This window comes from Humulus lupulus, chromosome 9, assembly GCF_963169125.1.
Source record: "Humulus lupulus chromosome 9, drHumLupu1.1, whole genome shotgun sequence".
Taxonomy (NCBI): Eukaryota; Viridiplantae; Streptophyta; class Magnoliopsida; order Rosales; family Cannabaceae; genus Humulus; species Humulus lupulus.
This window is the reverse complement of record NC_084801.1, coordinates 73862017-73874297: the sequence shown is the minus strand read 5'-3', so window position 1 is coordinate 73874297 and position 12281 is coordinate 73862017. Positions and strand designations below refer to the sequence as shown.

The following is a 12281-nucleotide window of genomic DNA, read 5'->3' as shown; positions in this document are numbered from 1 at the left end:
CGGAAGTAACACCAAGCACGTGAAGTGATGGTAGTCAGGGTGTGACCCCAATGGATACATGTGATATCCTTATGGTGAGGACAGAGGCCCCAGGCTCTGGTAATGCCTCTGGGACGACATGGCCGTGTTTGTTTAGTTTGATGGAATACTTGTTTATCTGTGGATAATCTGATATGTTATCTATATAATTCGCATATGTTATATACTGTATGAGTTTCCTTGCTGGGCTTCGGCTCACGGGTGCTCTGTGTTGCAGGTAAGGGCAAAGATTGAGTCAATCAGCCATGAGTATAGAGAGCGTGAAGCGACGCGTACATGTTTGGCCTGCCCGACTGCTTTGGTTGGGGGTTTACTCGAGAAATGGCTGTAATAATCTGTGATTTTAATAATTAATCAACTGTAAACTTATTTTAAATTGTAAATAGTTTTCAAACATTATTTTGGGATCCCAAATGTTAAATACTAGAATTTTTCAATGAAACTATGCATTTTAAAGATTACAGCCTTAACTTTTGCTTAGGCACACCTTTGTTTTAAAAAAACCTCGGTTAGCGAGTTCTTTGCACAAAGTTTCTTTTAAAACTCACTTAGTAATGGCTCTAAGGAAGTAGGGCATTACAGTTCCTCTGCAAGGAGAAGGTCATCACAACTTAGCTCGCTCCTCCTCTGGTTCCCTTCGTTCCTCGACCTATTTTGGAATTGGCAAAGTTCCCCGAATGCCATCATGGTTCTGTCCTAGCTCTTGTGAATGACCTACTCATCCATGTAGACCAATTTCTAGAGCGAGAGCTGAACAGAATTGAAAGTGCGACTCCTACTAGCATATTTTGTGAAGCGTCGAGGATGCACCTGACCGTAAGTCCTCAGATCAACACTGTGTTATATTCAATACTCCTGATAACTTCATGCATTTGACCACTTTGATTTATTTTTGTAGGAGTTCATGGCCCAAATCAGAGCTGAGAACATAATTAAATCCTAGCTGGAGGAGGTCGAGAAGGGGAAAACTCACTCTGAGGAAAAGTATAGTCTGCTCCTTGAGAGGAACATTGAACTCGAGGGGAGGAATACTTTCTCAAGGGAGAGGTGAATCGACACCACAAGGAACTCAACATAACTCGAGACAATGAGAAGAGCTCTAAAGAACTGGCCCAGGAGGGACTTAAGTCTAAGGTTGAATCCTTGAAGGCCAAGGTGAACCAATCTGTTGAGGACATTTTCTATTAGGTACGGTGCTTCAACCAAGATGTTGATTATTTATTTCTCAACGAAGAGCTCTTGGATTGATACTTAGCCAAGCCCAATGATTTCCTTGCCCGAGAGCCCACAGAGACTATTGAGACTGCCAAAGCTACTACTAATGGTAGGGAGGAAGAGGTGTCGTCTCGAGGAACTGGAGCTGAACATCGTTGAGGAGGATTTTTGTAACGCCCTACTTCCTTAGAGCCATCACTAAGTGTGTTTAAAATTGTGCCGTAACTCGATAATCGAGGTTTTAAATCAAAAACGTGTAACTAAGCCATAATTAAAAGAAAACATTAGAGAAAGTAGATTTCATTGCTAATCATAAAGGTTTACACTTGGGATCCCAAAACAAAGTTTAGAAAATATTTACAACACAAAACTGATCAGAGTCGACTAGACGACAAAACCTAAGTTCCCTTACAAACATCTCCCAAAATCCCCTAGCTGTGGCAGCCAGGCTGGCCGGACATGTACACGCCACCTCACACCAGCTGTGCTCATGGTTGGTTGATCTTCTCTTTACCCTTACCTGCACCACAGAGCATCTGTGAGCCGAAGCCCAGCAAGAAAACCCAAAACAGATAACATATACAAAATACAAGCCAAACATATAAACAGACCACCAATGGCTAAACACATACGACCTAGCCGCCCAGGCGTTTACCAAGCCCTAGGTTTGCGGACCACGCCGTGAGGATATCCCAGGTATCCTTTTAGGGACTCGCCCTGGCAACTCGCACCCCTCGTGCTCAACGCTGCTCCCGGCCCTTTGCCGTTCTCGGCCTTGCACTCAACGTGTCTGACGCCGTTCCCGGCCCCACGCCGTTCTCGGTCTACACCGCTCCCGACTCTTGCCGATCACACATATAATATCAAACACCATATAGCAACAAGCACAGAATTCAAACATAAATAAATAAAGAGCCATGCTCTGCAATACCAACATATATATATAGGGCTCGGCCCTGCATATCACTTCCGTTCAATACAATGGGCTCAACCCTGCACACGAGCTCTATGGAAACAGGGGTTTCCTTACCTGAGTTCCGAGCTTCCTGAGCACCGATGCCCCGAGCACAGTCTGCTAACGTGAGCCTTGCCAAAACCCTAGTCACAACACATAACAATATCCGACCATCAAATTCCAACCCAACAAATAACCTCGAACCGTAACCCTAACCTCCGGGATCTTGAATTCTATCACTCCGAGTGATAAAATCCATCCCGAGCCTTCCCCTTAAAGTTTCCAAGTCAAAAATATCATAAAATTCCTCACTGACACTAAGGGCCACGGCCCCACCCCCCTAGAGCCGCGGCTAGCCTCAAAACAGAGGCTAGCTCTCCACTGACCAACACACGGGCCGCGGCGCGCCCAAATTCCTTCATTCTCCCACGGCTGTGCGCGCATGCGGGCCGCGGCACACCCCTCCTAGGGCTGCGGCACTAACAGCAAACCCAGAATTTCCATCAACTTTTCATCCCTTCTTCAAGCCAATTATCACCAAAACCAAACTAAGACTCCTAAATATTCAACACAGTTACTCCAGCACAGAAACAACATCAAAACCTCATCAAAGCATGCTCCAAAACTTACCTAAAACACCCAAAGATTAAGCAAGCTTAACTACATGCAAACCTCTAAACCAGCAGAAAATTAAAGACTAGACCTTAGTGTTTAAAGTTTACCTTGCGGAGCTTAATCCCAGAATTTTGATCCTCAATCCCAATGCTTCAAGCCCCTAGAGTTTCCCAGCAGAACCCCTTCAATTTTCCAAGCAATTCCTTTAAGTTTCTTCAAGTTTAGCCTTAGAGAGAGTGAAAGAGAGAGACAAAAAGCTATTTCTCAGTTCCAAGGAAGATATGAGTCGGTTTCCCTCAGTTTCTGTACAATTCCATTTCATTTATTTGTTTTATATGACTTAATTCTAAAGGTTACCTCAAGGCTCGGGGTACCAAAACGTCCCCGAGGGCAAAAATGGTAAATTCCCCAAATATTCCCGCCTAGACATTCTATCCTCAAATACATCTCCAAATATTTATTTCTATGTCCCGATAATCCCATAACTCAGCTAATACCAGAATTACCCCTCGACTCGCCCCGAGTCCGAATCTCAACCCCGTTGTGACCCCCTGGCTAACTGCTCCCCAGGACTGTCTCGGATCGTGCTGTACAGACATATCACACATATACAACATATATTTCATTTATCACATTTAACTCAATTAACATGCATCATAATCATATATACACATAGATTCACATATAAGCATATCTAGACCACTTATTGCCCTCCAGGCACACTAATCAAGGCCCTAAGCCTGATTAGCAAATTCGGGTCGTTACAATTTTCCTTCTTTCTTTTGGGATCATTGCATCCCTTGTAATTAGGCCTTTAACTTATGGAAAATATGCCTTTTTGGCTTGTTCGAGGTAAATTCCCTCGGTATGAATTCGTATTACCCACGCTCTTTATAAGATTCTCTTAACTATTTTGTAAACTTGTAGATGCATTTTTTTTTATAGTCATAGGAAATCTTTTAGATCAGGTTATTTTCATAAAATTTTTCTTAATAGCTACCCTTTTATTATTTAGGCCTTTTCTGCTTCGATTTTTCTTGCCAGCTTAGTTTTGTTTGGAATTATTATGAAAACACGGGCTCAAGAAAGCCACCAAATTATTCATTTCCCAAATCTATGCCAAAATTGAATTTTTCAAAGACATAAAATGTACTAAGTATAACATCATACATACCTGCCCAAAGCGATCTGAATTTGGCAATATTCTAGATCACATTTAATGGTTTAATAGACAAAATTGATTAAAATTTTGTACCGTGTTTAAAATACACAACAACCATTGTATTTGAATTATTTTGGTGTTTGAGGGTGTTTAGAGTTTTTTGATGACAACTTTTTGATAGTCTTGTGTTGTTGATGAAATTCTATGTTTAAAATGGATTATAAATCATGTGTATGTTTTGATTTGGATGGATTTTGAGGAATTGGTTTTTGGGTTTTGGGCCTCGAGCCGCGACCCTGTTCTTCAGGCGTCAGCACCCATATGAACCAGGAGGCTTGGGAGCCTCTAAAACTGTCCAGGCGTCATGGCTCAAATAGGGGGCACCATGGCCCGTTTCCCCCTGAAGAGAGCACCAAGGCTCTTTGAGATGTAGCGCACCACGGCCCTAAGGGGCTGGGCTGTGGCTCAAATTGGGATTAAGGGCTAGAATAGGGTTTTAAGCTCGGGAACCCAAATTTAAGGGCTCGGGAAGGATCCTACTACCTGGTTTAGTAGAATTCTAGGTTCTGGAGGCTAGTATATTATTTTGAGGCTTTTAATCTGTTTTGGTTCTGATGGTTATCTATTATTGCTTTGTGACTAGGATTACCGTTAAGACTCGAGATTGAGGATTGTGCTCAGGACCGCCTTACATCTTCAACTCGGGACTCAAGGTAAGAAAACTGTACCCGGGTTGTAAATGGGGCTTAGACCCCTGTTAACGAATATGTTATGCTTGTGATTTTATCTGTATCTAAGAATATCTGGATAGGCATGCTTGTATATGCTACCTCTGATTGCTTGTTGTGGAATGTATATTTAGGCTTATATCTATTCTAAAGGCCGGCCTAAGGGCACTGGGGGCCGATAGCAAGCGTGCGGAATGCAGCCTAGCCTAAGCCTAGCAGGGTTAGCTATAAGACCAGAGGAGTCAGCCTAAGGTTGTTGGGCCTGAACATTATACTATAAACAAAAGTGTTGTTTGCACTTAACTAATTATATTTGTTGATGAGATTGGTTTATCTATTGGATTGAGCTGAATATTATTGCTAAGGTTATTGCTTATATCTTGTTGTTGATTGAATTTGTTGATTTAAGTTTACTGTTCATATATTGTTGCTTATTTGTGCCTGTTGAATTAAGTTTTCATACTGATCCTTGGCTGACGGGTGCTATGTGGTGCATGTAAGGGAAAGGAAAATCTGGGGCAGTGTGTACATCACCAGCTGCTTGACCACCACGGCTAAGGGATTGATAAGGATTGTATTTTGCTGCTTAGGCTAGCTTTAGTTGCTTTTATTTTGAGGGTTGTAATTGCCTTGTAAATAACTTTTTGGGATCGTGTGTACAAACTCTTACTTTTTAATGAAAAACAACTATTTTCTGATCATAATCTTTTAACCTTAATCTGTTAATTGAGCCTAGTAACACATTTATGTCCAAACGACTTGAGTAGAAAGTCCTGCACTATTTAAAATACATAGTTTAATGGTCTTGGCTATCCAGGGCATTACAACTTGGTATCCGAGCGGTCTAGGTTTAAGGGTTCTTGAAGACTTGCTGGGCATGTACACTCATTGCTAAAGACAAGCTCAACTCAGGGTTTGGTAACCATATATGTCTTTACATGTTTTATTGTTTAGATGAAATATAAATGACTTATCTGCATATTTATTAGGAAGCATGAGATATATTGATAGGGCCTAGCTCTTGACTGCTATCAGCAAGGCACGCTTATTAGCATTGCTACGGTATGTGAATAATTGTGAAAATGCTTGTTCTCATTGTAGTTGTATTATGTTGTTTGAGTATCGACACTAGACCGTGGGGTAATTTCAAAAACCTATTATTATTGACCGACCAACCGAGTCGTTGATTATAGATAACCTTGGAGAGTTATCCCTCCAAGGCAATCTATTTGACTAGCCGACACCAGGATCGAGGCTAGAGATGATGACTAGGGCCAGAACCCTCAGCCAGGCCCTGAGAACTGGCAGTAGTAGCTTGCTTACATGCAAGATAGACTTCAGAGTTAAGAGGAAGAAATTTGTTTTCTTAGATAGCAAGTTCCGCCAGTGTAGGGTCCCAAATTTGCTAATAAGGCTTAGGGAGTTGATTAGCGTGCCAGTAGGGCAATAATTGATTTAATTATGTTAATATGTGAATTTAATGATTATGCGATTAGAAATACATGTTTAGGTGAAATAAATATGCATGATGGCCCCATTTGGTTATTAAGGGTGTATTTGTAATTTTAGCCCGTTGAGAGCATAAATGTGATATATGTGTATATCGTGATTGATACAATGAATGAGTGGTGATATATTTGTGATGTGCGATCTGAGACGATCCTATGGAGCGGTGTACCTAAATAGTCACAACGTGGTCGAATACCCTGCTCGGGAGGAGCCTAGGGGTATTTTGGGAACACAGTTGGTGTTCAAAATTTTATGGGTAATGGGTAGTAATTTAGAAATTATTTGGACATGTTGGACTTTTTGGAATTTTTGGGCTAGGGATAGATTTAAACACACTTAAGTAGCTGGTGGCTAGAGGAAATACTAGAATTAAGTAGAAGACAAAACAGATCTTCAGCTCTAAGTCTCTCCCTCTCTCCTTCGGTTCTCCCTCGCTCTCTATGATGCTTGGAGATTTTTTTTTTGGAGAAATTTGAGGATCCTGGGCTAAGGAAGTGAAGAATTTGAAGCTAGCTATGTTGAGAAGTGGCTCAGGGTCAAATTTAGTACAGATGTAAGTTTCTAAACTAAATCTTTCTGCTGAATTTTGTTGTGAATTGAAGTTTCTAAATAGTTTGATTTTGAGTGTTGATGAGTGTATGGAGTTGTTTATTGATTTTTTGTGATGTTTAGGCTATGTGAATAAGAATTCTAGGCTTACTTTTGAGATTGGATGATGATTTGGGTATTGTTGACGCGGTTCTTCGCCAATAGGAAATTTAGAAAAGAAGAGAAAGGGATTAGTGCTAAAGGTGAACTGAAACAGATATATGATCTTAGGAAAAAGAAATGGCTACCCGAGACACGTTTTTAAGTGGTTCGAAGGTTAAAATCCTTCTACTCCACTAGTCGATATTATTGCTATATTCAGGGGATACAATTATAGGGTGTTTTTTAGAAGAGAGAACCCAACCCTTATCAACTCCCAAGGTCTCCATATTTATAGGAGAAGGCACCTGGGAGTTGGTAAGAAGGCCATCCCGTGACCTTCTTACCCATCATGTCGACTCTGTGACATTCATGATTAATTCCTAAACTTGACACATAAGTGTGCTCAAATCAATAGGTAAGGGGATATTGGGCCGCACGGCCCATCCTAGTTGAGGGTGTCTGAATACGAACGTTCCTGCTGCGTGTCCGAGAAGTCAGGGATATATCAGACACGTGATGTCTTATATATGCACGTTTACCTTGCGTGGCTGACTTTATAAAGGGTCACAGCCTTCAACCCCAGCTCGTACTGCGGGCTGGATGCTTGACCCGACCTTCGGTCGTCGTAGCTCGGCCTCTGTCTATAAGTTATCAGAGGCGAACCCCCAACCATCCTCGAGCTGAGGAGGTATGACCTTAGGACGCAGCTCTTGTTGCGAGGGATGTCCGCGAGATAATCAAGGTTAGGCCGCAGCTCAGCTTGCTAATCAGCCCGTGGGAAAATCAGGGCGTACATCTGCACCCCAAGCCCCTGCTCGTGGCACACGACGTCGGATTACGCCACAGTAGGGGCTTTTAGGCTTCCACACGAACTCTTCGCCTTCCACTCTTTACGCAGGCATTTGACATGTGGAACATCGTGGTTGGCGACAGTACGTCTTCCGAGAACCGCATTTAATGGCCTAGCCTACGCCCAGTCATCGTTTCATATTTCGAGTGGAGGGCCTTGGATCCCACATCAGGGCCACCCAACGACCATTCTAACGTGACCCTTCGCGTATATATAAAAGGGGTGGCCACCCTATGCATGGGCCACCCTTTTACTCGAAATTTCTCAGAAACTCTCTCCTTCTTCTCCCTTTATCTCAGAAGAAAAACCCTCTTCTTTGTGGCCGCCATTTTCTGCATCCAAGAAGCTCAGGCGTGAGGACTCCTCCAAAGCTTAGGACAAGTATTCCGGCGAAGCCCCTACCTAGGCGACACCTTCATCCATCTTCCAATCAAATATCCTGTAAGTTCCCTGACCATGCGTGTACTTTGATTATTCTTTTTCCCTCTTTGTTTTTGGTTTCTATATGATTGCTAAATTTCGTACTAACCATGTTTTTGTTTTGGAAGAAGAGATGTCTCAGCCCGAAGAGAGCCTGCGAGGTGCGTTCGCCGGGGCCTCTGGGCCAAAGATGAAGAAGCTCCGGACCTTGAAGAAACCTGCTGGAACTCCCACTAAATATCCTGCAAAGGAGAAGGAGCAGCTCCCCCCCGCTCAGATCGTGGGAAGTAATCCTCCTGCCGCTTGTGGGATCAATATGCCCCCACCTCCTCCGCGAGCTCCTATCACCATCCGGGACTCAAAAATGGAGGCCGGGGCTTCGGCGATTTTCTCCCCCGAGGTCTGCATCCCACTCAATCCCCATGAAGATCCCAGAGGCCTTCCAGGGAACGGTGTATGAGTCGGCGAACTACGCCGTCAGCCATATATACAAGTTCACCGAGAAGGAGCTCTAGGCCATTGAGACAATGAGCCCGGTTGGCGTAATGGAGTCTTCAATGGGCATGACCCTAACGGTAAGCTTCCCTATTCTTTTAAAGCTTTTACCATTACACTTTGCCCTATTTTTCCTCTTAAGGCAATTTATCTTTCATTTTTCGCAGGCCGTCGTCGCTCTTCACCGGAGCATCGTCAGGGCCAAAACTCAGCTCGAGGATATGAGGACCAAGCACCAGACCTGTCTTCAAGCGGATAAGGCGGCTAAGGATGCCTTGGCGACCTCGAAGGCCAAGTTGGAGAAGACCCGCTCGAAGGTCCAACAGCTCGAGACCTCCCTCGCCACCTCGCGGACAAACCTAGATACCGCGAAGGTTGAGGCCAAGGCCGCCCTGGAGGCCGAGCAGGCAACTTCGGAGAAGGCCTTGGAAGACCTGTTCTATCATTGATGGGCCTACAACCCGGATGCTGACTACTCCTTTTTGTCAGCGAGTCTTTGGGAGCGCTTGTTGGTGAAGTTCCAGGCTCGCCTCGACAAAGAGGCGCCTTCCGAGGCCGGGGAGGGCTCTGGTGCAGCTGAGCAAGGCGAGACGGCGACCTCCAAGGGGCCACCTGGCGAAGCTTAGGGCTTTTCCTCTCTTGTGCCCTTCACTATTTTTTATTATTTTTTGTGTAACCTTTGCATGAGGTGCTTCTACCTCGAGACAATTTGGTTTTATGTTTTTAATTGATCTTCTTGTCTTTTCGCACTTTGGTTACAATGAATTTTTTTTGAGAAACTTAGTTCGCGTTAACTTTTATCCATATCTTGAGCTCTTTAGGAAGAACAACGATCAAATAGATTTAAATTAGCTTCTAAGTTTTATGACCCGGTTATATCCAGGAGCTTAATTTGAAAACTTAGTTCGTGTTAACTTTTATCCATATCTCGGGCTCTTTAGGAAGAACAACGATCAACAGATTTAAATTAACTTCTAAGTTTTATGACCCGGTTATATCCAGGAACTTAATTTGAAAACTTAGTTTGTGTTAACTTTTATCCATATCTCGAGCTCTTTAGGAAGAACAACGATCAACAGATTTAAATTAACCTCTAAGTTTTATGACCTGGTTATATCCAGGAACTTAATTTGAAAACTTAGTTCGTGTTAACTTTTATCCATATCTCGAGCTCTTTAGGAAGAACAACGATCAACAGATTTAAATTAACTTCTAAGTTTTACGACCCGGTTATATCCAGGAACTTAATTTGAAAACTTAGTTCGTGTTAACTTTTATCCATATCTCGAGCTCTTTAGGAAGAACAACGATCAACAGATTTAAATTAACTTCTAAGTTTTATGACCCGGTTATATCCAGGAACTTAATTTGAAAACTTAGTTCGTGTTAACTTTTATCCATATCTCGAGCTCTTTAGGAAGAACAACGATCAACAGATTTAAATTAACTTCTAAGTTTTATGACCCGGTTATATCCAGGAACTTAATTTGAAAACTTAGTTCATGTTAACTTTTATCCATATCTCGAGCTCTTTAGGAAGAACAACGATCAACAGATGTAAATTAACTTCTAAGTTTTATGACCCGGTTATATCCAGGATAGGACTTAGTTGGCGTTAACACCTATCAATATCTCGCGTTTTTTTTTTTAAGAAAAACAACGGTCAATCGATATGGGTCAACTTCTAAGTCATTAAGGAGACCTGGTTATATCCAGGTACCATATGCCCCCCAAGTAACTGGGAAAGGGTCTTTCTTGGTTACTCTAGATTACACTTGAAAACATGTACAAATATAAACAAAAAGTTGATTCTCATTGCTTAATACATAAAAAGTGGCCTTCCAGGCCTTACAAGTGAATCATTGATAATATTTCTTTAAATGGATGGCGTTCGAAGTCCGCGGGATTGCCCCTCCATCAAGTCGAGCTAATTTATAAGTCCCCTCCTTAATGACCTCGATGACTTGATATGGTCCTTCCCAGTTTGGTCCCAAGACTCCATCTTTGGGATCTTTACTGGCTAGGAAGACTCTCCTTAGGACCAGGTTGCCAATGCTGAAGGCGCGCTTTCTAACTTTGGAGTTTAAGTAGTGAGTGATTTTCTACTGATAATGGGCAAGCTGGAGTTGCGAATCTTCTCGCCTTTCATCAACTTGGTCAAGGGAATTGCACAGTAGCTCATAGTTGCGATCCTTGTTGTAAGACTGGACCCTATGCGAAAGCACTTTAACCTCCACGGGGAGGGCTGCCTCACTCCCAAAGGTTAGGGAAAAAGGAGTATGACCCGTAGGAGTCCGATGCGAGGTCCGATATGCCCATAGGACCTGGGGGAGTTGTTCTGGCCAGACTCCCTTTGCCTCATCTAATCTCTTCTTAAGGCTCGCCTTTAGAGTCTAGTTGATAGCTTCAACCTGGCCATTCGCCTGAGGATATGCCACGGAGGAGAAACTTTTGACGATTCCGTATCTTTCACAGAACTCGGTGAACAGGTCGCTGTCGAACTGAGTACCGTTATCGGAGACAATCTTCTTGGGCAGACCGAATCGACAGATAATGCTTTTAACCACGAAGTCAAGCACCTTTTTGGACGTTATCGTTGCCAGAGGTTCTGCCTCAGCCCACTTCGTGAAAAAGTCGATGGCTACCACGGCGTAGCGGACCCCGCCTTTTCCAGTAGGGAGGGCGCCCACCAAATCGATTCCCCAAACAGCGAATGGCCATGGGGACGAGATCATCTTCAGCTCTACTGGAGGAGCTCGGGCAACCGCAGAGAATCGCTGGCACTTGTCGCATTTCTTCACGTATGAGATCAAGTCCTTGGACAAAGTTGGCCAATAATATCCCTGCCTAAGGACCTTTAAGGCCAAACTTTGCCCCCCAGCGTGGTCTCCGCAGAAACCCTCGTGCACCTCCTGCAGGATGGTCTTTGCCTCATCTGGAAGAACACATCGGAGGAGAGGTAGGGAGTGCCCGCGTCGGTACAACACACCATCGACTATCATATATCTTGGAGCTTGATACAGGACTCACCATGCGTCGTTACGTCCTTCGGGCAGTTTGCCCTCGATGAGATATTCAAGGATGGGGGTTATCCAGGACGGCCTGGCATCGATCATCTCGACCTCTGTCCCGTCTCCTTCTATACTTGGTTTTTCCATGAATTCTATTGGTACCAACCCCAAGCTCTCCGTCTCTTCGGAGGTGGCGAGCTTGGCAAGAGCATCTGCATTAGCATTCTGTTCCAGAGGTATCTGTTCGATCGAGCCTTGCTCAAACGCGGACAGCCCAGCCTTTACCTTTGCCAAGTAAGCGGCCATCTTGGGTCCCCGTGCTTGATATTCGCCTGAAACCTAGTTTACCACGAGCTGGGAGTCACTGAAGCACTGGACGGAGCCCGCCTTCAACTCTCGGGCTACCCTCAGTCCAGCCAGTAACACTTCGTATTCGGCCTCTTTGTTGGAGGCCTTGAACCCGAATCTCAGTGCCGAGTGGAATCTATGTCCCTCGGGGGATATCAAGATGATTCCAGCTCCAGACCCGTTGTCATTGGATGAACCATCCACAAAGATCCTCCACGACGTCCGGGACGACGTGACCTGGGGT

At 43.8% G+C, this 12281-nt stretch overlaps 1 pseudogene; it reads right to left on the bottom strand.

The window, feature by feature from the left end:
• Positions 1-11995, bottom strand: part of LOC133799804 (exosome complex component RRP45B-like) — a 42564-nt pseudogene extending 30569 nt beyond the window's left edge.
• Between the last annotated feature and the right edge of the window lie 286 nt (positions 11996-12281).